This window comes from Ranitomeya variabilis, chromosome 6, assembly GCF_051348905.1.
Source record: "Ranitomeya variabilis isolate aRanVar5 chromosome 6, aRanVar5.hap1, whole genome shotgun sequence".
NCBI classification, from domain to species: Eukaryota; Metazoa; Chordata; class Amphibia; order Anura; family Dendrobatidae; genus Ranitomeya; species Ranitomeya variabilis.
Window position 1 is genome coordinate 111329347 of NC_135237.1, and position 26181 is coordinate 111355527.

The following is a 26181-nucleotide window of genomic DNA, read 5'->3' on the forward strand; positions in this document are numbered from 1 at the left end:
GCTCTTGGCATTTGCTCCAGCTGTGCATTTTGCTTTGCTGTAGCTCCGTCCTGGCTAATAGATACATTTGTGCCTAATACTTAATTACATAGAATAATTACCTGTTCTGGAGAATAATTCTTTTAACGTACTGAAAAGGCATTTAAAATTTAAAACCTCTCAAAATCCATCTTCTCTCTTACTTTATTGCTTATCTGTCAAAATGATTCTCCCACATTTCACAGATACACAATATATCAGGAAATAAAATAATATTAGCAGAGAAATGGTAAGTGTGGCACAGACAGGCTTTCGCATCCCTGCTGAGCTCTTTCCTGTTATGAAGATCATTCTTACTCACTATTGCTAATGTCTCATGTCTATAAAGATAGCACAGGCCTGAGCTTTGGGATCATGATTCAACAGTGATCCATTATACTGAATAGTACATTAGGGACTATGTCATATGCTGTGACCCAGACGGCACAGTTGTCACATTGCCAAATCACATGTTATTGCCTTCCAAAGTCAAAATATTGCATCACAGCCACCTAATAAACCTTGAAAGATTAAGGAGCCATGCATTAGGAAATATAATCTTAAGTGCCCATTTACACTAGCCGATAAATGCGAAAACTTGTGTCACGATTATTGGATTATCAAAGCAAGCTGGCAATTATCCAATGAAAGAGCAAAACAATCATTCATTGGGTGAAATTATTTTTATGCCACGGCCCATCGTCCTGAGTAAAAAGGACATGTTCTCAAAACATGATGCTCGATGACTACAGAACGATCATATTAACGATCGTTCTTTGTGCATGAAAACATGGTTGGCCTGTCTAAACATTAAACAACTGCCATTTAGTTGCATGCAGCTGATTAGTGATAGCTTAAAGGGGTATTCTCATATCCAAGATCCTATCCCAATATGTAGTTGGTGTAAAATTAATAACATTATGAAATATCTCCAATTAGAAATGTAGTATAGTTCTTCTAATAAGCTACTGTACCCCATGTGCAGGGCATTTCAGTAGCTTAGGTATCCATGGTTACGACCACTAACAACTGACCATCTCTATATGAGTGGTCGTACCTAAGCTACTACAATGACCTGCACGTGCTAGCCAAGTAATACAAAATTAAAGGGCTTTCAGCTATTAAAACGCAGCTGCCGGCTCAAGCACTTGGTCCCCGGGAATCTGCCCGCGGATGTAGAAAAGGTTCCCCCACCCCAGGTCTATATCTATGCACATAGAGAGCCTGGCGTGGGTGGGGTTAGCTTCCTCAGCTCTGCTTCATTGCTAAATCTAAAAGCTCTGATTGTATCATATCAGCTGCACCCAGTAAACTAAATGATACATGGCTGGATTCAGGGTCTCTTTCCCTACATTATGATGCTCTCAGATGCTGACAGTCCCTTTAAAAAAACAAACCAGAGTATATTCACTTCCTGCTTTTATTTTAATTATCAGCATCGCTGTTCCCAGAGAGTGGTGTGACTTGTTGTGTCACGTGTAAGTTGCAGCTAATGAATGGCTATTCATTAGCTGTAGTCTTTACAATTTTCATCAAAGTAATTTAATCTTTATAACAGTGATTTTTTTATCAGCATTACCACCTGCGTGAGCGCTCACTTTCCTTTGATTTTTTACATAGTTATCTCCTAGTTAGAGAAACTATCCGCTGACTAAACCTCATTTTTTTCCTTATGCTTGCACTTAAAAAAGTTTCATTTCCTCTCCTATTTCCTCCCAGTGTTTGTTTTAAAGTTTTTCCATCTTTGAATGACTCAGAGGTAGATCACTCAGACTTCACATTCAGTGTCAGCATGCCTGCCGTAGTCTGTCTCCACACGTAAACACTAAACATTGTACAGATGCACTTTGGCATCTACTAAAACATGAGATTCATTATTGAAATTCAATGTTATGGATACTTTAGATGTGCATTCAGCACTGAAATCTTGTGTACTGTATGAGCACCCATCATATTCTGCTAGCAGCTCAGAAAAGTCATGTACAGGTAACACAGGAAGCATGGGGTAAATACTCACAAGATGCAAAATAAGTAGCGTCATGCAGAGTTCATTGCAGTTCAGGCTGCGTGGGAGCACAGCTTCAGTGAAGTCACCGCTAGTCACTGAAGCGCCACTCTCAGCAGCTCATTCACCAGTGGTTTTCAGCCGGGATGGTCGCATCTTGGCACCGTCTTGGTTGAAAACTGTATATCCCCCAGATATGGATTACTGCGTGGGACACAATGACGGACAGGTATGGGTATATTGTTGGTTTATTATTTTGCCTTTATTACAAGAGATCGAGGGAGTCAGGGAATTAGGTGTGGCAGTAAGTATGGATTAATTTAGAACATTAAAGAAGTCTGTGTCTTTACTTCAAATACAGGATTTTTTACTGGGTGTCTGTTTTCTTAATAATTTGACTATGGGGTTAGTAATGGGAGCGTCTTTTTGATGTCTCTCTATTGCTAACCTCCGGACTTGATGTCACAATCAACCCCCACAACTATTACCCCATGTGCCAACACTACAGGAAAAGTGGGAAGAGCGAGGCTAAGTGCCAAAATTGGTGCAACTTAGAGATGCGTCTTTTTTGGGGTGGCTGAGTGCTGATGTTTTTAGCCAGTGGGGAGGCCAATATCCATGGCCTCTTCCTAGGCTAATAATATCAGCCTGCAGCTGTCTGCATAGCTTATGCTGGTTATTAATTCTAGGGAAACCCCACGTCATTTTTTGGGGGGCTCCCCTATTTTAATAGCCAGTAAAGGCTAAGTATACAGCTGTGAGCTGATATTAATAGCCTGGGAAGCTCCATGGGTATTACCCCCTTCCCAGGCTATAAACATCTGCCCCCAGTCGCTGGCTTTCCCTCTGCTGGTTGCGAAAATTGCATGGGAGCCCATGCCATTTTTTCCCAAAAACAATATTTTATTAATTAAATACATGTCCAGTAATTTGCACACACTGTACTAATTGTATTTGTCACTAACATCTATATATCTACCTATTCTATTTGTATTTACTGTATGTAATCCATCTCTTCTATCCTGTCGGCTCCTGCAGTGATTTTGCAGAAGCTGGCAGATGTATTACCGGCTTTTCTTCTATCTATCTTTCTGTGCAATAATAATAAATATATATATGTATATGTGTCTTACTGACATGTATATATTTAGAAAACAAAGGGTCCCCAACACTAGTACTTAGTAAAATACAATATATCTTTATTATTATATCAATATATCAATAAAAACATAATGAAGAGAAGGTGCTAGATCCAAAAAAAGAGGGACTGCAATACCCTTGGATCTCCTACAACAAACCCGCTGATGCAATATAATCCCCTAGTACACAATATACAAAATGAGCGCTCAACAGCCAAAATTGTAATATCATACCAATGGAACAATGCAATACAAAATATTGATTTCTGAACTCTTCCTGAGTTAAAACATTAGTATTGTTGTTTCTAAATTATTATAAACTTGTTTTCTTTGCATTATTTGAGGTCTGAAAGCATTGTTTTTTTTTTTTAATTTTGACCATTTCTCCTTTTCAGAGAAAAAAATACAAAATTTATTGCTTGGAAATTCGGAGACATGTTATCAGAAGTATCTAGAATAAAAAAACAATTTACATTTTACTCAAAAATGAACCTGTAAAGAGAAAAATCAGACAAACTGAACATTTTGCAGTGGTCTCTTAATTTTTGCCAGAGCTGTATATGCAGCGTCGGACTGGAGCACATTGGGCCCACCAGAGAAAATCATTCTTGGGGCCCACTATGTAGCTACATAGAAATAAATTCAAGACCATCAATTGTGTAGTAAAACACGCTAATATCAGGGCATAATATAAGGTAGTACACATCTAAATTATGTAGCAGGGGTTGGGGTAGCCCCCTCATAGAATATAAAGTAGCCCCCCTCATAGAATATAATGTAGCCTCCCACAGAATATAATGCAGCCCCCCATAGAATATAATGCAGCTCCCTCATAGAATATAATGTTACCTCCCTCATGGAATATAATGCAGCCCCCCTGATAGGGTATAATACAGCACCCCACAAAATATAATACAACCCCCTCATAAGGTATAATGCAGCCCCCCATAGAATATAATGTAGCTCCCTCATATGGCATAATGCAGCCCCTCCACAGAATATAATGTAGCCCCTCAGAGTATAATGCAACCCCCTCTTAAGGCAGCCCCCCATAGAATATAATGTAGCCCCCTCATAGGGCATAATGCAGCTCCCCTCATATAGTATGATGTAGTCACCTGAGAATAATGCAACCACCACATATAATATAATGCAGCCCCTCCACAGAATATAATGTAGCCCTCTCAGAGTATAATGCCAACCCCTCATAAGGCAGCCCCCCATAGAATATACTGTAGCCCCTCATAGGGCATAATGCTGCTCCCCTCATATAGTATGATGTAGCCCACTCAGAGAATAATGCAGCCACCCACAAAATTATAATGTAGCCCCCTCATAGGGTATAATGCAGCCCCCCTGAAAGGGTATAATGCAGCCCCCTCCACCATCATCATTGTTCTCCCCTCCACCATTGTACTCATTACCACCTCCATCATTGCCTCCTCCCTCACCACCATTGTCCTTTCCACCACTACCATTTTTGTCCTTTACACCACAACCATCATTGCTTTCTTCCCCACCACCATCATCATTGCCTCCCCACCACCATCATCACTGCTTCCCCCACCCCCACCATAATCATTGCCTGCCCCACCACCATCATTGCTTCCCCACCACCATCATCATTGCCCCCACCGCCATCATCATTGCCTCCGGCACCATCATCATCATTGCCCCCACCACCATCATCATCATTGCCCCCACCACAATCATCATTGCCTTCAGCACGATCATCATCATTGCTTCCCCCACCACCATCATCATTGCCTCCAGCACCATCATCATCATTTCCCCCACCACCATCATCATCATCATTGCCCCCACCACCATCATTATTGCCTCCAGCACCATCATTATTGCCTCCAGAACCATCATCATTGCCCCTACCACCCACACACACAGCTGCACACACGGAGGCAGGGACACACATGCAGGCAGGCAGAGACACACAAACAGACACACACAGCCACACACACACAGACACATACACAGCGACACACACAGGCACACACACACAGCACCCACTCACCTCTCCGCACGTTCCCAGCAGCCGCAGCACATCACGGCAACTTTCTCTCAGAAACAGCTGCGCTGAATGATGACATCATCCAGCCATGCTGATTCAGACAGGAAGTGCCGGACAGGAAGGAGGAAGGTGTGGATCCCTGCAGCTCCGCTCTGGTCCCAAGCTGCAGGGACCGCAATCAAGGATCGCCACCCTTTAGGGGCCCACCTCCGGGGCCCCCCATTCAGCAGCAGCAGCAGGCAGTGTTAGCCTCAGCCTGTGGCTAACGCTGCCCACCATTAAAGTGAAATGGTATTCACACCTCTCCACGCCCATGGGGGCATGGGGAAGCATGAATATTCATTTATTCATTTCTCTTTAGCAGCAGGGACAGGCTCCTGTCCATCTGCTGCTCTCTGGCACCAGGAGGGCCCCCCTTGACTCAGGGGCCCCATAGCAGCTGGGTGTGCCGCTATTAGCAACACTCCACTGGCTGGGGGGAGCCAGTGGGGGCCCTAAGCAGCTGCTGGCCAATATGCCAGCAGGTGTCAGTGCCTGGGCCCACTGGAAAATCCTCCGGTTCTCCGGTGGGAAAGTCCGACCCTGTGTATATGTATTCTATGTGTATATTTCTATTCTATCTATTCTATTCTAACTTGTTGGTGTGATTTTACTGTATGCAGCACATGAATTACTGGCTTTTCAAAGGACACCGGTGTGTGAAAAACAGACAGCACTTGCATGCTGCGAGTGCTGTGTGTTTTTTTCTCGCACCCATAGACTTGCATTGGCGAGACTCGGCTGATATTCGCATAAAATCGCAACATGCTGCGATTTCACTCACACGTAGAATACGCCCGAGAAAAAAACGGTGATGACGAGAGCTTCACCATAGATTAACAATGGTCCAAGGGCTATGCGATGTTTTCTCGCATAGCACTCATCCGTATTATACGCTAGTGTGACTCCGGCCTTAGTGAGGAAATTGCTCCCTGGTTGTTATTTAAGTTTGGGTGTAATCATGGCCGGACTGGCCATTTGGCAATTCTGGCAAATGCCAGAAGGGCCTGTATGGTCATGGGCTGCCTTGTCTGCTATGTTGTTAACAGAATCGGTGTTCTCAAGATACCTATACTCAAGATATACTGTTAAGAGTTGTGATGGAGCAAAAAGTCGCTGACTCCGTCACTTACCCCAGCAGGCCACGGGTATCATTAGAAATATTGGTCTTGTAGAAAATCTTCCTTTCCTCCATCCAGGGTAATATTAGTAATGTATCCCAACTGGTTCATGGGGACGAGGACAACATGGGCCTGTGGATTTCAAATGCCAGAAATGAATTTCAGCCCCAGTCCGTACCAGAGTGTAATAGTCTTTCAGTGCATAAGGAAGGGATTGTGGGTCGGAAAAAGGCGAAGTCAGAAAGAAAAAAGCTTGGCCTGTTATTATTATTATTATTTATTATTATTATGGCGCTTTACATGTGAGGAGGGGTATACATAATAAAAACAGGTACAATAATCTTGAACACTACAAGTCACAACTGGTACAGGAGGAGAGAGGACCCTGCCCGCGAGGGCTCACAATCTACAAGATGTTCAAAACATCTAGGACTTTGTGTATAAAGGACTCACCTTCAAGCTACATGGATCGGGTGATGTTCTGCTTGTGAATGAAGACTCAACAAGTCCAAGAAATCCAGAACAGCAGCACTCACTATCCATAAAAAAACTGTATTACAAAAACGTTGTTAGCATGTATTTTTTAAGGGATTTTATGGATGCGAGCAGATAACAGCAACTGAATATATGAAATTTGATTGAAATTACTGCTATATAGGATATACTTAAAAAATTAAGATATTTAGCTCATAAATTGGACAATTCATGCACTATTCTCATGGATTGGACAATTTATGTGCTGCTCTCATGGATTGGTCAATTTATGTGCTACTCTCATGGATTGGACATTTCATGCACTATTTTCATGGATTGCCCAATTTATGCACTGCTCTCATGGACTGGCCAATTTATGCACTGCTCTCATGGATTGGACAATTTATGTCCTGCTCTCATGGATTGGACAATTCATGCACTATTCTCATGGATTGGACAATTTATGTGCTGCTCTCATGGATTGGACAATTCATGCACTATTCTCATGGATTGGATAATTTATGTGCTGCTCTCATGGATTGAACAATTCATGCACTATTCTCATGGATTGGCCAATTTATGCACTGCTCTCATGGATTGGCCAATTTATGTGCTGCTCTCATGGATTGCCCAATTTATGCACTGCCCTCATGGATTGGACAGTTTATGCACTGCTCTCATGGATTGGACAATTTATGCACTGCTCTCATGGATTGGATGATTTATGCACTGCTCTTGTAAGAAAATGAACCGGACCGAGGGTACCTCTCTTGCGCCGCTTCCAGAACTGTCGGGATTGTCACCATTGTTGCACGGTGGGAGAGCTTTCTGGCCTGGACTGACTTTTACGCTTCTCAGCAGGGGACGGGTCAGAGATAAAAAGGGCTATGCGTGGGAGAAAGGCAGGAGTTCTGGCGGGAAGAAGGAGTGCGCAGCATGGTGAGGTGCAGGCCTTGATAACTTAGCATCTTGTAATATAGGCCCACCTAGCGCAACCCCTGTAATTGTGTCCACTGCTCGCGGACATCAGACAGCGACTCATCCGACGTCCCCCTTGTCGGGAGGTTACTCACACGTGAGACAAGTGACTGCTGCATGCATGCGGCCTAGCCTTGTATCGATGACTGAGCCAGGACGTACTGACTCCTTCCCACCTGCACTGCGGAGCAGAGCCACGCTCCCGTGATACCATATAAAGAACTGAGACCAGTACGAAGAAACCGTGGGAACGGGAACCCACCTAGTATAGCAAAGACTCTCTATCTGCATCAAGGAATCAGACCTCTGTCTATCTAGGACCACTCGGAGACATCACATGCCGCTGTTGTCAGTGCCATAGAAATCGAGAAGCTGCAATCAAAAAGCCGACAGACTGATAAGTTGTATTCTTCGTTCCCTTTTTGAACATTCGCCTAAAACCTGTTTACCCCGTTCTCCCCTCCAGTTCCCATTACGTTATATCCTTTGCCTCACATACCCATTTTCTCCCTGCGTGGAGTTCTCATCTGTTAATAAATTTGTTAACTTTTGATCTGCCTCCTGTCGGTGACGACATCCCGATCTCTGCAAGTCTTCACTCTCATGGATTGGACAATTTATGTACTATTCTCATGGATTGGACAATTTATGTGCTGCTCTCATGGATTGGACAATTTATGCACAATTCTCATGGACTGGCCAAATTATGCACTGCTCTCATGGACTGGCCAATTTATGCACTGCTCTCATGGACTGGCCAATTTATGCACTGCTCTCATGGACTGGCCAATTTATATTCTGCTATCATGGATTACACAATTTATGTGTTCCTCTCATGGATTGGCCAATTTATGTGCGTTTCTCATGGACTGGCCAATTTAAGTGCTGTTCTCATGGATTGGTCAATTTATGCACTAAGTATCCTTTATTCTTACAGGTATATTCCATATAGTAATAATGCAGTTCAGATTTCATATATTCAATGTTTTCATACATTTTAGTGCTTACAGAGTGCTGCTGTATTCTTTTGTTTGTATTTTATGCAGACATTGCAGCTGGCACTTGTTCACACTTGCTTTATTCTGTTCGGATGTGCTGGTCAGTTTTGTTATTTCAACGTATCATCATGTGGCTGTGCTAGAACAAACTGTAACTCCACCAGCATCAGACCATGTGAAGAAAATAAATCCATTAACAGAAAGTATATGATCCAGGCTGTATCAAACATTCACATTCCTGCACAGTCAATCACGGAGACACCTTGGGTCTGCTCTCTTTCCGAACAATTACCATACAATAATACAATAGCCATTATTTCTTTTACAAGCAGCGACTTATCAGCTGCCCTGACAGAACCCTTCACAAACTAGCGGAGCAATGGTAGATGGATACATAATTGAAGAGAACAGAATGACACAATGCTCCGTGTTGTCCTGTACATGTGGTGTCACCAAACAGGCCAACGCTGCAGGACTTCATTTATATCTATCAGTGGCATGCCTTGCTTCAGTGTATGCAGGGAAAATCAGATAAAAATCCACTTCGCTTTTCTTTCAATGTCAGAGACAAAATACCAGTCATTGTCCATCCTTGGCACGATTCACCAGTGATTTTTAAATGTATAAGGGAATAAGAAAATGTTTACTGTGGAGAATACATACAGAGAAAATTCACTTATTTCTATTAAATGCTTCACAGAGAAATATTTTCAGATTTAATAAGAAATTGATAAAGCAAAATATATTCTTACCTTGGCATTAGAAAACATTTCTCTCAGTCTTGTAGTGGTAGTAGAATATTAGAGACTAGATGGAGGCCCGATGCTATTGCTTCGGGAGGGCGGTAATGTCGCGATGGGGGCAGGCTTTGCAGCTTTGAGACTCTCTCCCCTATGTGCTCACCCACCTATCCACTCTCTCTGTCCCCATGTGCTGACTTCTCCCCATGTGCTCTGTCTCTCTCACCCCTGTGCGTTCTCTCTATCCCCCATCTGCTGTCTTCTCCTCTCATGTCATCTCTTCTTTGACCTGTGTACCCCATGTGCTCTCCCCCTTGTCTGTTCTCTCTCTGTCCATCACTGTGCTGTCTTCTTCCCTCATGTGTTCTCTTGTTTGAGCTGTCTCCCCTCTGTGTCCTCTTTCCTATGTGCACTCACCCCTCCACCTGTGTTAAAATGAAAGCAAAGTAGGTAAAGGCAACATTTTAATAACATGGAAAAATTTATGACAAAGGTGCTTTAATTTACATTGTATCCACATAAGGACAAAAAAATACATTTTATTCTATAAGCTATGTCTATCTATCTATCTATCTATCTAGAAAATCAGAAAAAAGCCTTGCCTGAGAAAGGCAGAGAAATCTGCTGATATGTTGCTGCTAATGGATCAGTAAAGCCACGGTTTTTCATTTTGATTTTTGGAGTGCTGCCTGTTATTTTCTGATTTTCTACTTTGGAGGTTTGGACATCACCTTTACAGGTGTATTGCACCCGTTCTTTTTGGTAGTGCTACCAAATTTTAATTAGTTATCTATCCCTGTATCTATGTATTTTATATGTACTTTATATTGATCTATCATCAATCTATGTCTCTATCATCTGTTATTTGTCTATGTGTCTCAATCTATATTTAATGTATGTATGTCATTTCTATCTATCTTTCACAAACTGGATGACACATATCTACCCTGTGATCACCTTACAATATTAAATATTTGTCAATATATCACACAATCTATCTATATCTGTCTCATACTATGAAACATCTATCTATGTGTATGTGCATCTATCTATCCACCTATCTATGTCTATGTCATATGTATGTATATATAAAATATCTATTTATTATACTATCTATGTATATCTATGTGATATTTATCCATCATCTACCTATAAATCATACACGGTATCTGTTAATCATATTACAAATTAAATAGATTAATTTAAAACATTTTTATAAACAACATTCCTTGTAAAAATTTTATCACCTTACATAACTTTCCTTGAAGTGGTGTATTAATAATTTTCACTTTGACATGGGAGCACTGCTTCACTCTGGAGAAAGCAACGTATAGCTGTCCATGTCCAAAGGCTGGTTCAGGTAAAGAAATACCCACTCGATTGAGGGTCTGTCCTTGGGATTGGACCGCAGCTGTGTTCATGAATTGTTTTCATCATGGGTTATGTTTTTTGCTTGTATTTGAAGTTCATGTCTTTCTTCTTTTTGTATGTGACTTATTTTGCCAGCGCATGTTGATTTGTCATAGCTGTTGCAGTCGCACTTCTCTCTGGCTTTGGGTTTCAGCTTGTTGCTGTAGACGGTGTGCTTCTGCATCATGTGACAGTCTTCTTGCTGTGGCCAATGGCCATTGTTCCTGAGGAGCCTTGCGTTGGGAAAATGCCTTCTTAGTTAACCTCATACACTTTGAAGTTGTAGACTCGGTGGTGTGGTGTGCTGGTTCCAATGGGTCATCTTGTGAGCATGGTATTGCTGTTAAGACTGCAGATTTCTATTTGTGGCGCTGTTGTTGCCTAATGGCATCCTGTGATAGTCTAATGACTTTTGCATCAGGAGACTCATGTGCTTGACGTCTACGCTTATATGCATTGTTTTTGTCCCAGCGATGCTGTTGCTCTTCAAGAGTCTCATTTGCCCATTGTTGTCTTCGACGTTGTGCCTTTGCTGCTTTCCTTTCATTGTCATTGGCGTATTTTTTAGGAGGAGCCATGTTGGCGTTGATATTTGCTTTTTAAAGGAGTTTTCCCATGAACGAAAGTTCATTCTAAAAATGTCTGTGTCTGACCGTGTACAGAATATACCACAGCTCCTGGGCAGGGGAGGAAGCAAAAGACAATACTGACATTACAGCAGGAGATCGCAGAGGATACATTTTGTGAGGTAAAATATTGTTTAAAAACGGTCAGTGAAATATTTTACCTGACAAACGAAATCCTCTGTGATCCCCTTCTGTAATGTCAGTATTAGCTTTTGCTTCCTCCTCTGCCCAGGAGATGTGGTATGCTTCGTACACAGTCAGACAAAGACACTTTTTAAAATGAACTTTCGTTCATGGGAAAACCCCTTTAATGTGACCGCTTCCTCTGCCTGTAGACACGTAGCGCATCTGCCACCGGGATCAGCCAAATGATTCAGTGCGCCTTTGCGGAATTTACGCAGGTGCAGTAAATCAGACCGCCGCCATCTTTGTGCAGACAGATAGCGTCGGTCACATTAAAACTGCGCATGTGCTCCTCCAGTACAAAGATGGCGGCGGTCAGTGAATCATTTGGCTGATCCTGGTGGCGGCGTGTTGACGACAGTATTCCGATGATGGTACCATGTGAGAGGCTGCGTATGGCATATACAGTGTGTGTGTGTGTGTGTGTGTGTGTGTGTGTGTGTGTGTGGTGCGTATACAGTGTGTGTGTGGTGCATATGGCATATACAGTGTGCGTGTGTGGTGCGTACGGCATATACAGTGTGTGTGTGTGGTGCATATGGCATATACAGTGTGTGTGTGTGTGTGGTGCGACGGTGTTCCGCTGGTGGTAACGCGCAAGAGGCTGGTACCACCAGCAGTTTCCATATTGAGACACCCATCACTTGGGTGTCCCAATATGGAGGTCGGTGAACTTCCGCCGCTTGGAATTCTGGGATCCGGATTCATCTGGAAGGAACAGGACGTGAAGCCATTAGCCATTACAAGGTAAGTGTATATTAAGAAGAGGGTCTGGTTTGTTTCCTGAAATAGTGTCATTCTTGACCCTTGACTGTTACTGGTATTCGAGCTCAATCCCAAGGGTTCACGCACACGACCATATTTTCGGTCCGTGTACTATCCGTTAAAAAAAGTACTGCACTCGGGTAAATGTAAATGTTATTCAATGGGGCAGTGCAGTTGAACAATTTTTTTCTCCGACCAAATCTGCATGTGAAAAAATTTCAGCACTACTTTCCTCCAGAAATCGGATGACACCCATTCAAGTTTTTGGGTGTGAAAAAAAAATTGGAGCCACAGTATGGCATCTGATTTTAGTAGCTACATTGCAACTCTGTAACATAGGACACTGTAAATGGTCCTGATAAATGATCAATAGCTGCTGATTAAAAAAAACAGATTGCAGGTGGGCTGCACACGGATGACAATTGAGAAAACAATCATCCCACTTTACCAGATGCAACTCTGAACAATTTGTTATACGCTCGTGTGACTCAAGCCTAAGATTGTTATTGGGGCTGAGCTTTAGCATAATAGACACCTTTTTGTGTCTGGAGCTGTTTCTGGAAAAATAAAGTTGGTCCCTTTTATTCTCATAAAAAATTTGCCATGGATTTTAGGCACATTTATTTGCAGAATGTCACAAGTTTCCAATGCGGACAAAGTGTGGAACTATTTCTATTAATAATTGGAAGCACATGTGTTTGGACAAAAAATCTTTAGGGCCCTAAGACACCAGTCCTTTAGAGGCTCTTTGTAGCCCTTTAGCTATGCCCCTGATATATATTACAAATAAAAAATATAAGACATCGTGTAGGAAATTTTCATTAGTAGTTATACTAACATCACAAGAATAAAATGGATGGAATTTATCCCTGTGAAGTTCGATACTTTTCCAGTAGTGCCAGGGCTGACCATAAGACCACATTCAGATGTCCGGCTTTCATGTATGCTGCTACTATAGTTCTGGCCTAAAAAATTGCTGCCACCTTCATGCTGATATAACAACCTTGTTGGGAGATGGTGGCCATCCATCAACCATCAACTACTCCATCCAGGGCCGGCGTCAGCACCCGGCTTACCCGGGCAAGTGCCGGGGCCCTGACGAGACTGGGGGGTCCACTCACACAGTCACAGCCATCTGGCCGCTTTAACCCTTTCTACCCTTTCAATTTGAGCTGGCACAAGCATCTTCTCACTGTCAGTGCAGGGCCAGGCACGTAGGGGTTAAGGACACAGCCAGCGTAACATTGTGGGCGGAGAGAGCACTTCTGCTCTGCTCTCAGTGCTGAACTTATCAGGCACAGTCAGGCAGATTCCGGAGGAGACGGAGTTCCTACCAGCACCTGAGTGAGTGCAATGCAATGCTATATCACTGTCTGTTCTGACAGTGTGGGTGATCTGGGGCAGCCATGGGCTGGGCGGCTGCAGCTGACATATATATATATACTACAGCAGCCGCCCAGCTCAGGCCCCAAGCACAGCCTGTATAGATACAGTGTATATAATATATATACAGGACAGGTGCTGGGGGCCTGGGCTGGGCGGCTGTTGAAGTATATACACTGCACAGTACCTCTCCCCTGTATATATACACCGCACAGTACCTCTCCCCTGTATATATACACTGCACAGTACCGCTCCTCCTGTCCTGTATATATACACTGCACAGTACCACTCCTCCTGTCCTGTATATATACACTGCACAGTACCACTCCTCCTGTCCTGTATATATACACTGCACAGTACCACTCCTCCTGTCCTGTATATATACACTGCACAGTACCTCTCCCCTGTATATATACACTGCACAGTACCTCTCCCCTGTATATATACACTGCACAGTACCGCTCCTCCTGCATATATACACTGCACAGTACCACTCCTCCTGTATATATACACTGCACAGTACCACTCCTCCTGTATATATATACTGCACAGTACCACTCCTGTATATATACACCGCACAGTACCTCTCCCCTGTATATATACACCGCACAGTACCTCTCCCCTGTATATATACACTGCACAGTACCGCTCCTCCTGTATATATACACTGCACAGTACCACTCCTCCTGCCCTGTATATATACACTGCAGAATTTACAATAGCTATCACTCATGTAAGAAGTGAAATCTGGCATTGTACTATACCTATATTTCTCTGCTGTATCTGGGCATCATGAATCGTGGTATGTGTTAAAGGGGGGGGCCCACTGAGACTCTTTCGCCCGGGGCCCTCAAAAACCTGGAGCCGGCCCTGACTCCATCCATCTGGACCATCCAGGGTTGCGTGGTACTCATCAGTAAACAAGACTGTATTATAATTAGTCTTCATGAATGTCTGGGCCCACTGCAACCATTATTTGATTGCAGGAAATATTTAGAGATGGCTGAATAGTAGGTTTATGCACAACTGCAAGCGTCTGGAGGATCATACACCTTGAGGTTTGCAGGACTCCGGAGGCACCAGAAGCTTCAAACACCTGTTTGCTGCTTTGTAATGGTATTTTAGCAGCTGCTCTCTGCAGCCGATGGATTTGTCTGGCTGAAACCTTCTTCATTATGCCTTTATCTGCACAAACCCATCTGTGCTCTGTATCAACCGTAAACCCCTTCACAGTGCGAAGATTATGCTTAAGTTTTCATGAAAAAGCTAATATTTTCATCCCTTGTCCAAGGCATTGCACTATTTGATGCTATCAGCAGAGAAATCCTTTTTCTTTCCCTATTGCTTGAAACCTTTGGCCTGCTTAATAATGTAGAACGTCTTTGTTAAGTAGTTTAACTTTAAATCTACTCTCCTGGCAAAGTAATTATCAAAGGTGCTTTTTAAATATGGCTTATAATCTATACTATGGGATGTCTTTTTAAGGAGGACTTCTATTAAAGATTCTGCCTCTTAACTATAGGGTTTTTTGTGTCCATCTCATTCCTAATGTTTATTTTCCATTTGACCTTACCTCACCATGTTATAATGTTGTTTGTTTATTTATTTATCAATAAACTTTATATTTACTTATTTTTTTATTTTGTGCTCTTATTACTCGTTTTCTTATTTTTCTTTACTTGTAGAGTGCTTTTCGGTACTGCATATTGCTTCTTTTTGGGCATTTGTTATTTTTGGAGAGATTATTATAGGTGGTTAATTATCACCGGTGTTTGAGATTGATTTCAGTGACCACTGAGACACAATACCATCAAACAAGTTTATTTGACAGACAAAAAATTACATCTTTATGACACTAAAATCCAATTTGGAACTCAGTGTGTCATCTCATTGTGGTCTGTTTTTACTGTAATAGGTAGGAGAAGCTTGGTTGTTTTGCATACAAGTAAAAAAGATGCCATACTGATGACTGTATAGGCTGACCTCATACTTACTAGTATAGCTGTCATGAATGAGATGAGGAGCTGTGTGATCATTTTTAATTACACCCAAATACATTTTCCAATACTCTGAGACATGATGCCTTTACACACAAACGTCACATTTAATCCTTTCCACTACATAGCACTTATTACAAAGATACAAAGCTCCATTCCACTTTACTCCTAAGTTTTTGGTGGGGAATGACCACCAAGTCTGTTTACACGGCACGATCTGGTGCACTACACAACCACCGATTAGCTGCTTGTTTGCTGATGTCACGGTCAGTCATTAATTACTCTGTTTACATGAGCCGACCCCACGTCTGATGTGCATGGAAAGATCAGTAATGTATCTTTCTGGGCACATAGGCTGCCATTGTTCTCAGCAGCGCACGTACTGTTTACATAGGATGATGCGCTGCCGAGAACAATGATCTTTTGCTGAAATATCAGGTGATTGGCAGCTTGTTTAGAATGTAAGATCAATATAATCTTGCAGTGTAAATTGACCTTAATAGCACTTATAATGCTTAGGGCAATATTTATAAGTAACACAGTCAGTTTGTTAAAATCTAAGCTCAGCTGAGGTTTTTTGTTTCTCTGGGTGCACTATCCGCATTTCCCTTCAACACCTAGTACCAAGGGGGCAATGTTGTCAGATCTCAGCTCCATTCCCCAAAAATAAACAGAATGTCTAGGAATGATAGGTTGTATAATGTCCAAAATAGTCTTCAGAGACATTGCAAAGAATATCTTACATTAAAGGCAATTTGTCAACAGGTTTTTGCCATACAATCTAAACGCAGCGTAATGCAGAGGCAGAGACCTTGATTCCAGCGCTCTGTCACTCATTGAGCTGCTTGCTGTAGTTTTGATCAAACCACAGTTTTATCAGCAGACAATCCATAGAGAACTAGTAAACATGCCATGCAGTCCTCCATATTCATGAGCTCTGTATAACCCCACCCCACCATTGACTGGCAGCTTTCTGCCTACACAGAGCATAACCAGAAAGCTCTGAAACAAGGGTGAGGGTGGGGCTATACAGAGCTCAGCATTTAAGATCTGGTAGATCATCAAAAAAACTGTGATTTTATCAAAACTTCGGCAAGCAACCAGGTAAGTGATACATCACTGGAATCAGGGTCTCAGTTTCTACATCACACCATTAGCATATGAGGTAGGAAAAACCTGATGACAGATTTCCCTTACGCTGCAGTATCTATCAAGTTATAATGTACAATTGGAGGCTGAAGAATTAACTGGAGCCAGTCCGCAGCGAATCGTCTGCAACCGCAAATCCATGCAAAAACGCATGCAAACGTCTGATAACGCAGCGTTTTTTATCCGCACCAGCTTACACATGATGGTAAAAAAAAACACAGCGTTTGCATGCGTTTTTACATGTGTTTGCGCTTTTTATGCGCATGTGTTTAATATTTCCAGGAGGGTGTGTCTTTAATGGGCATGTCTAAATCAGTTCCTGGACATGCGCAGTCCGAAGTACGCAAGCGCATCAAACGCATGCGTATGCAAAGACATGTGTACGCATGCGTTCCCATAGACTGTAATGCGTTTTTTTGCTGCATTCCTAGCGCTAACAACCGCATACGTTTCTAGGTGGCAAATTGACGCCTCTAAAATTACTACATGTAGCGTTTACTGCGCCAAACCGCAGACGACGAAACAACGCATGCATCGTCAAACGCGGCAAAACGCAACCGATCGCAGACACCTGCGTCCCTAATGTTAAAGATAGGAAAACACAACGCATGCGGAAAATTGAGGCACAAACACTGCGGACACAACCGCAAATGTGAAACCGGCCTAACACTGTAATTACTTACTGTAATTGCAGAAGTTATATTTAATCTGTCTTTAAATTACCAATAATGCTATCTGCTATTATTCATTACCTACATTGTTTTATTATCGGCTTGTTTAGGTGTATTATGTAATCTTTTATCCTTGAAGAGAATTTTTCAGCTTTGAAATTATCCATTGTATGTCCTAAGTTTATAAGAGTGGAACATTTCTTGCTGCGTCTAGTCTGCTTTGTTAAACATAGTTACAGGCTGCAAAATTGTAATTTTTACTGCAACTTTAGCTGTTAGGCCGGAGACACACTGGTGCGAGATACGGCCGAGTCTCGCTGGTTAAAAGCAAGCTGTGGCACCTGCACTCTGGAGCGGAGCGTGCGGCTCCATAGCAATACATGGAGCCGCACGCTCAGCTCCGGAATGCAGGTGCCACAGCTTGCTTTTAACCAGCGAGACTCGGCCGTCTCTCGCACCAGTGTGTCTCCGGCCTTACTGGAAGAACCTGTTTTTATTTGAGATTAGGCTATTTGCTTTACTTATGGCTACTGCTAGATGTAAGCATAGCCATATCAAATCACCAACCATTTTATTGGGGTTTTCCCACAAAGTTCGTTTTAAGCAATAAATCATGGAATAATAATAAGTTCCATATTTGGATGTGTTTAAATAAAATGTTCCTGTGCTGAGATAATCTTATAAATGTGCCCCTGCTGTGTAATGTGTAATGTCTGTGTCTGACTGTGCAGGAGCATGGTCTGATCATACCACATCTCCTGGGCAGGGGAGGAAGCAGAAGAGCGTATATAGACAGGACAGCACGGGATCACAAATGATTCTTTGAGGTTAAACAGGCAAGAAAATATTTTATCTCACAAACATAATCAGCTGTGATCCCATGCTGTCCTGTCTGTATTCCCTTTTCCTTCCTCCTCTGCCCAGGAGATGTGGTATGATGTCCATGTTCCCGAATGGTCAGACACGGCCATTACCCAGTACACAGCAGGGGCACATTTATAAGATTATCTCAGCACAGGAACATTTTATTTAAACACATCCAATTGTGGAAATTATTATTATTCCAAGATCTATTAATTAAAATCAATTTTAAAATTAACCATGTTTGTGGGAAAACCCCTTAAATGTAACAAAATAACTCAATGACACCATAGTCTCCACCCAGCTGAAGTACCGTATTTGCTGCCATCGGCGGGCCCCTCATCTGCTAGGCATGGTTGCGATGACGACCTGTGCAACCACGATAATTACACCCCTGAATTCTATTAATAACAATTGCCATTTCCTATCTCAGTAATGTAATAATCTGTCTTCTGTCAGTGTAGCCAAACATTAAAGTGTAACTGTCCTTAAGATTTTTATTTCATAAAACAATAGTACACTGAACATATGTAATTTTGTAATAAATTAAATGAGAAAATGATTATTTCTCCTCAGGACTGATCAGTCATTTTCAAAATTCTTAATTCTGAGGTAACAACTGCTTTCAGTGAAGACAGATTATTACATTAATGAGATAGGAGATGGCAGCTACCATTGATAAGATTAAGGGGCATAACTACAGCGGTCGCACAGGTCACCACCGCGACCTTGCCTAGCAGATGAGGGGCCCGCCGATGCCAGCAAATACTTCAGCTTGGTGTGCGTCTGAGAACGCACATTCAGCTACAGTGTATTGCCGTGCAGAGACCCGTCAGGTCTGTGCATAACAGTAAACCCTGCTGGCCAATCAGAGGTCAGCAGCTGATGTCGGCATGCACGTGACTGGGGGCACATGGCAGTGATGTCTTGCACGCTCATCGCTTGCACACTGAATTCAGCCTTAGAAGAGGTTGCCGCAAGGCGGGGAAAGGTGGACATAAAGGTTAATTTTTTTCTAGATATTAAACAACAGCCTCAGAAAGGGGAAGGGGGACATATACCAGGATGAGGGATATATACCAGGATGGATGATATATATCAAAATGGGGGATATATATATATTGGGATTGGGCCCTGGATAAGGAAGATATACTAGGATGGGGACATACAGTATAGACCAGGATAAGGCCCAGGATAAGGGACATATACCAGGATGGGGGATACATATATATCAGGAGTGAGCCCAGGATAAGGGACATATACCAGAATGGGGGATACATATATATCAGGATTGGGACCAGGATAAGGGACATATATCAGGATGGGGAATGTATGGTGGGGGAAATAAGTATTTGATCCCTTGCTGATTTTGTAAGTTTGCCCACTGACAAAGACATGAACAGTCTATAATTTTAAGGGTAGGTTAATTTTAACATTGAGAGATATAATATTAAAAATAATATCCATAAAATCACATTGTATAAATTATTTAAATTTATTTGCATTTTTCAGTGAGAAATACGTATTTGATCCCTCTAGCAAACAAGACTGTGGTCAGATGAGACAAAAATTTAGGTCTTTGACATTATCTCAACTCGCCATGTTTGGAGGAAGAGAAATGCTGCTTATGACCCAGAGAACACTGTTCCCACTGTCAAGCATGGAGGTGGAAGCATTATGTTTTGGGGGTGTTTCTCTGCTAAGGGCACAGGACTACTTCACCACCTCAATGGGAGAATGGATGGAGCCATGTACTGTAAAATCCTGAGTGACAACCTTTCCTCCGCCAGGACATTAGGAATGGGTCGTGGCTGGGTCTTCCAGCAAGACAATGACCCAAAACATACAGCCAAGGCAACAAAGGAGTGGCTCAAAAAGAAGCACCTTAAGGTCATGGAGTGGCCTAGCCAGTCTCCAGACCTTAATCCCATAGAAAACTTATGGATGGAGTTGAAGCTGTGAGTTGCCAAACGACAGCCTCAAAATATTAATGATTTAGCGATGAACTGCGAAGAGGAGTGGACCAAAATTTCTCCTGACATGTGCACAAACCTCATCATCAACTACAAAAAACGTCTGACTGCTGTGCTTGCCAATAAGGGTTTTGCCACAAGTATTAAGTCTTGTTTGCCAGAGGGATCAAATACTTATGTCTCACTGCAAAATGCAAATACGGTTATATAATTTATACAATGTGATCTTTTGGATGTTATTTTTGATATTCTATCTCTCAATGTTAAAATTAACCTTCCCTTAAAATGATAGACTGACCATGTCTTTGTCAGTGGGCAAACTTACAAAATCAGCAAGGGATCAAATACTTATTCCCCCTCTGTATATAGCAGGATGAGGTGCAGGATGAAGGATATATATACGGTATATATTGACTTTGCAGTAAGTAATAACAATGCGTTAAAACATTCTATCTCTTACTATTCTGGCATTTGGCAAATATTAACCCCTTCACCCCCGGAGCTTTTTCCGTTTTTCCGTTTTCGTTTTTCGCTCCCCTCCTTCCCAGAGCCATAACTTTTTTATTTTTCCGTCAATTTGGCCATGTGAGGGCTTATTTTTTGCGGGACGAGTTGTACTTTTGAACGACATCATTGGTTTTACCATGTCGTGTACTAGAAAACGGGAAAAAAATTCCAAGTGCAGTGAAATTGCAAAAAAAGTGCAATCCCACACTTGTTTTTTGCTTGCCTATTTTGCTAGGTTCACTAAATGCTAAAACTGACCTGCCATTATGATTCTCCAGGTCAGTATGAGTTCATAGACACCTAACATGACTAGGTTATTTTTCACCTAAGTGGTGAAAAAAAATTCCAAACTTTGCAAAAAACAAAACAAAACAAAATTGCGCCATTTTCCGATACTCGTAGCGTCTCCATTTTTCGTGATCTGGGGTCAGGTGAGGGCTTATTTTTTGCATGCCGAGCTGGCATTTTTAATGATAGCATTTTGGTGCAGATACGTTCTTTTGATCGCCCGTTATTGCATTTTAATGCAATGTCGTGGCGACCAAAAAAACGTAAATCTGGCGTTTCGATTTTTTTTCTCACTACGCCGTTTAGCGATCAGGTTAATGCTTTTTTTTTATTGATAGATCGGGCGATTCTGAACGCGGCGATACCAAATATGTGTAGGTTGGGTTTTTTTTTAATTGATTTATTTTGATTGGGGCGAAAGGGGGGTGATTTAAACTTTTATATATTTTTTTTTTTTTTCACATTTTTTTTTACTTTTTTTTTTTACTTTTGCCATGCTTCTATAGCCTCCATGGGAGGCTAGAAGCAGGCACAGCCCGATCGGCTCTGCTATGCAGCAGCGATCATAAGATCGCTGCTACACAGCAGAATTACAGGTGTGCTGTGAGCGCCGACCACAGGGTGGTGCTCACAGCCACCGGCGATCAGTAACCATAGAGGTCTCCAGGACCTCTATGGTTACAATGTACAAGCATCGCCGACCCCCGATCATGTGACGGGGGTCGGCGATGCGCTCATATCCGGCCGCACGGCCGGATGCGGTAGTTAAATGCCGCTGTCTGCGTTTGACAGCGGCATTTAACTAGTTAATAGCGGCGGGTGATCGCGATTTCACCCGCCGCTATTGCGCGCACATGTCAGCTGTAAAAAACAGCTGACATGTCGCGACTTTGATGTGCGCTCACCGCCGGAGCGCACATCAAAGCGGGGGTCCCGACATGTGACGTACTATACCGTCACATGTCGGGAAGGGGTTAATAATTATGGTAATCCTAATTGACCTGAAACGGGAAAGGTTTATTCTGATTTCATGTCAGATATTGAGAAAAACATGCAGCTGTGTCTTTTTATATAGAGTATGTAAACTTCTAGTTTCAACTGTATTTATCCACATGGGAGATATCCCATATATAAACGGAATCCAAATGGAAGGCCCCTGTTCTCTGAAAGCTTGCAAATATAATTTCTCTGGTTAGCCAATGAAGGTATCACTCTCCGAATACTTTTGTCTTTTTTGAGCATAAAAGTATTTTCTCTCTAACACAATACCATAATATAATTCTTTTGCTGTACATTGTATTGGAGCCTAAATAGGGGACATTATTAGCAAATGGGGCCACAGCAGTGAACTTTATTAATGTATGGGATCATAATGGAGAGGGCATTATCCTCCATTGTGGCCCCATACACTAATCATGTATGGAGAAAGAGGCGAGAGAGAGGCAAACACCATTAGCTCGCTCTCTGATGCTTCAGCAGTGTGTTATTTGATTTGGGCATGTTTTTTTTTTTAGATCCTCAGAAAATTTGACTCAAAGACCATAGTCCACTGATCACTATTCAGTACCTGTATCTGTATGGTAATAATACTTGTTATTTTGTAACGTTATGATTGTATTATTTATTTAGTATTATTTAGAAGTTACTTCTAAGAATGTTATTTGGAGAATGATCTTATTTCTGTGTGTTTTTTGTAAGATTTATATATTTTAACAGTATATTTTTTAACAAGGGGAAAACACATGTCTTTATAGCATCTAGGAATGCTACTGGAGTCCATATATCTGATCAACATGTAGATGTGGAGGGAGCCTAAACCTAAATTTCTCCCTGGGGTCCATAAGACAAAAATTATGCTCAGTGAACTTGGGGTAACGTGGTTACATATGGTGGTAGTATGTTTTTCTTAAAGTGGAACAAAACTTGATACAAACTACTTTTAGTTGGTAGATTGTTGCATTCATTTTACCATTATGTTGCTTTATATCTATGCACTACAATTTTGTCATGGAGGTTTTTATAATTTTTCAAAGAAACAAACTCTATGAAAATATCTTATATTCCTGATGGACATTTAGAAAAATTTGCAATTTTAACATTTGTTTTTTTATGCCATTATGCCAGATAATCATTACCACACATAAAAAAGTGAATAATAACATCTACAATATGTGTACTTTATGTATCATTTTTTAATGTTTTTATTTTATTTTGTTGCAATGCTGAAAGGGTTAAAAAAGTAGCATTTTTTTCTTTACAAAATTTATAATATCTTTTTTGTTTAGGGCCTCATCACTTTTTACGTGACATTGAATGGGAATGTACTTCAGAAAACCTCACAGACAATGCGCCATTTTAAAAACTGCACACCGAATAATTCAAAGCTGTAATTAGGTAGTGTATTAACCCTTCAGGTGCGCTACATGTATTAACACGATGTGGAATGCTCCGGGTGCTATGACATTCAGCTAAACAATAAAGGTTTTCCTTTCCTTTAACAACCATCTAGATGCGGCAGCACAATTGACTGTGGCATCTAGAGGGTAAAACAATTAGGAATCATGTTGGCACCAACTCTCGATGTTGTTGCAGGACCTTGGCTATCCACTAAACCGAGCTCCTGTGGTGATAATGCCAGGCACAGCTTTCATGTACGCTCACGGGAACACCTTCCCAAATAAGATGTACCAGTACGCCCATTGTCAGGAAGAGGTTATGATGTTACTCTCAGTATTAAAAGTTGTCACCTGTCTAAACGATAGGTGATAACTTGCAGATTGGTGGGTGCCTAACCAGGAAAGTGGCTATGAAATGCCCCATTGGAATAAAGCTGAGGCTGCACGAGCTCTCGATCACTCTTTTCATTATCTCTGGGACTGTCATCATACGACAGTGTGCAGTTCTCCATTATGTCCAGTAATTCTATGGAAAATGAAAGGAGCATTTCAGATCCCCATTCGTGGGATCAGTTTGGGTCCCTGCAGTCGGACGCCAACATTATCCACCTCCTTTGGATAGGTTATAACTTTTACCTGAAGATGTAAACTGTATAGTTTTACAACTGTTTTTCTTATTTATCAGCTGGTTTCTACCATATTACACAGGCCTCTGATTAGTGTTGCTCTGAGTATTTGTTCAGCTATTCGTCAGTCCATGTAAAATGGTCTCGAGACTCAATCATTGTCCTAACGTAGGATTTTCCTGCACAATGTACCACCGGGAAGCCAAAGCAACAGCCTAAAGATACCACACGTAGACTTCAGTATTTCAATCGTTATAAAATATAACAAATATGCCCTTTAAGATTTCTTTAAATGCCAGGTATTATTATTTTTATTATCATTATTATTAAATTTAGAGCACTATTGATTCTGTGGGGCTGCACAAAAGGGGTTACGTGCAAAATACAGATATAAATTACAATGAAAAAACTAACAAAGACAGACAGGAACAGAGGGGGAGATGGCCGTGCTTTCACGGACCTACAGTCTACAGTTGCTGAGTACTAAGTTCTTACAATAGTAAATACTCAGTGACATACATTTTTATATGTATTTTAGCAGTTAAATGAAAGTACAGTTAAAGCTTGCGCATCAGATATATTTTTTAATTCTGATGGTAAAACGTCAAAAAACTATGGGTCCAATTCATTTAAACTGTTTTTTTTTGCATGCCAGTCTTAATAAAGGAACCTCTGGCGAAACACCACTTAATGAATTTGGTGCATATACTGTTGTGCGCCTGTGCCAGAACTGTCTGTCAGGGATGAATTTGCAGGGTTTGGCTACACCTTGATTCACTTCACCGTCCACTTTGGCAAAGCTAGCCGATGCTGGAGGAAATACACCAAAAGTCACAAATTTTTGTGCAATTTCCGAGTTGTGCAAAAATTTTATGATTTTTCAATATGTTTTAAGCCAGAATTCTGGTGCCAAGACCCTGATGAATCGGTCCCAATGAATTCATCATCAGTAAAAGTTATGAACAATCCCTCAGTTCTAATATCTTCACTACAAGTTCCTGACATTTAGTAAATTTCTCAATTTAAGTTCCACTCTCTCTAAGGCATCATTGTGTTGCCGAAAGACAAATGGCTAATTTAACTACTCATAATCACATCGAGCTAATGGCTATTTCTCATGAGTTTGACATTTTTATTTGCAGTGAAGATTGATTAAAATTATTAAATAAGTGCAAAACCTCAAAACATTTTACAACAGTAATTGAACTTGAAATTTCGGCTTTATAACAGAGAGCCTAATGTCTTCAATTTTAATAAAATAGCAAAAGTATTTTTAGTGACCCTTTAACATTGTATTATTATTTCCTCAGCACCGCTTTATTACCAGAAAGAATAGCTGTAATAATGATGGGGTGGCATATAATATCTCAGCAGGAATAATTTTAAAGACAGCATATTAATGGGGAACAAATGAAATGTATATTATAGTGTTTTATGTGACGGCTATAGCTATTCGTAGATGGCCTATGGTTGACTCCCCCTTCATAAAACAAACATCTGGAAATTTCACCTTATTGGAATTCTCAGCATTGAGCCTCCAATACAGTTTATTTTTTTAGTTGAATGATACAAGACACGTGTTACTACATATGGCAATAAACAATGAGGGGACGATTTCTTAAGAGGGTCTCGTTGAGGACTCGTTAGAATATGATGAGATGAATTAATTAAGAAGCGCATGCCACCAAATGAATTCGGCACATCTTCTCAGTGGCATGCACCTCAGTGAGCAGCACCAGAAATGCTACTCAGGGATAAAAATAATATTTCTGGTGTAAGAAATGACGCCAATTTTGCAGAATTTGATG